The 855-nt window shown below is 41.8% G+C and overlaps 1 pseudogene; it reads left to right on the top strand.

The window, feature by feature from the left end:
* Positions 1–214: 214 nt before the first annotated feature.
* On the top strand, positions 215–602 carry LOC115031320 (annotated as a pseudogene).
* Positions 603–855: the final 253 nt, after the last annotated feature.

Genomic DNA, 855 nt, shown 5'->3' with positions numbered 1-855 from the left:
AGAATGAGTCTTGGTGTCTGACTCATCCCTACATTCACTTGCTGCTTACATCCTGTCTGTAACTCTTTCACTCATGAGGCTAGCCCCTGGCACTTCCTCATTCCTTACATACATTTCTTACTTAAAATATTTTTTAGTGGATGCCCTACTTTGTCCCTGCCTTGAGCTGGAAGTATCCTAGGGTACCTCCTGCACGTCTCTTTGGACTCTTCTTATGGCCACCTTCAAGGAGATGGGAGTGTCTGGCTTCAAGGATTTCAACATGGCAGTAAAGGAGAACCAGGACAAAAGCACTTTCTCCTAATTCAATGATTTTAAGGATGGCAAAGGGAAAAGCTGGTTTCCAGAGTGCTTGGAAGCAGAGCTAGTCATTTGAAAGCTGTTATGTTACTGATGACTGTGTGTTCATCTACTGCCAAGCAAGTGTCAGATATTTTGGAAAGAAATAAATCATGACTTCAGAAAAAAATTAAATTACCTGCAGTGCCTACATTACTTAAATATGGAACACCTTAAAAACTTGGGGAGTTTGAGTGCCTTAGACCAATTTAGAGGAGATAATATTCTCTGAAGCTTATCATTTGATGACCTCTCCCATGTGACAGTAGTGTCACATGCCTTTGGTTCTAGCACTCAGGAGGCAGAGGCAGGAGATCAATAAGTTTGAGACCAACATTATCTGCAGAGAGTTCCAGGACAGCCAGGGCTGCACAGAAGCCCTGTCTGGAGCTCCCCTCCCCCTAAAAGGTTTTGATGATTGCAATTGCATCTTGATTTCCTGGATCTCTTAAAATCAGTGGTAAATGATGATGTGAAAATGAATGTGTCTAAACAACAAAGTATTACTTTTCTGTT

Source organism: Mus caroli, chromosome 6 (genome assembly GCF_900094665.2).
Source record: "Mus caroli chromosome 6, CAROLI_EIJ_v1.1, whole genome shotgun sequence".
NCBI classification, from domain to species: domain Eukaryota; kingdom Metazoa; phylum Chordata; class Mammalia; order Rodentia; family Muridae; genus Mus; species Mus caroli.
Note: the sequence above shows the minus strand (reverse complement) of the source record. Positions and strands in the feature narration are given on the sequence as shown.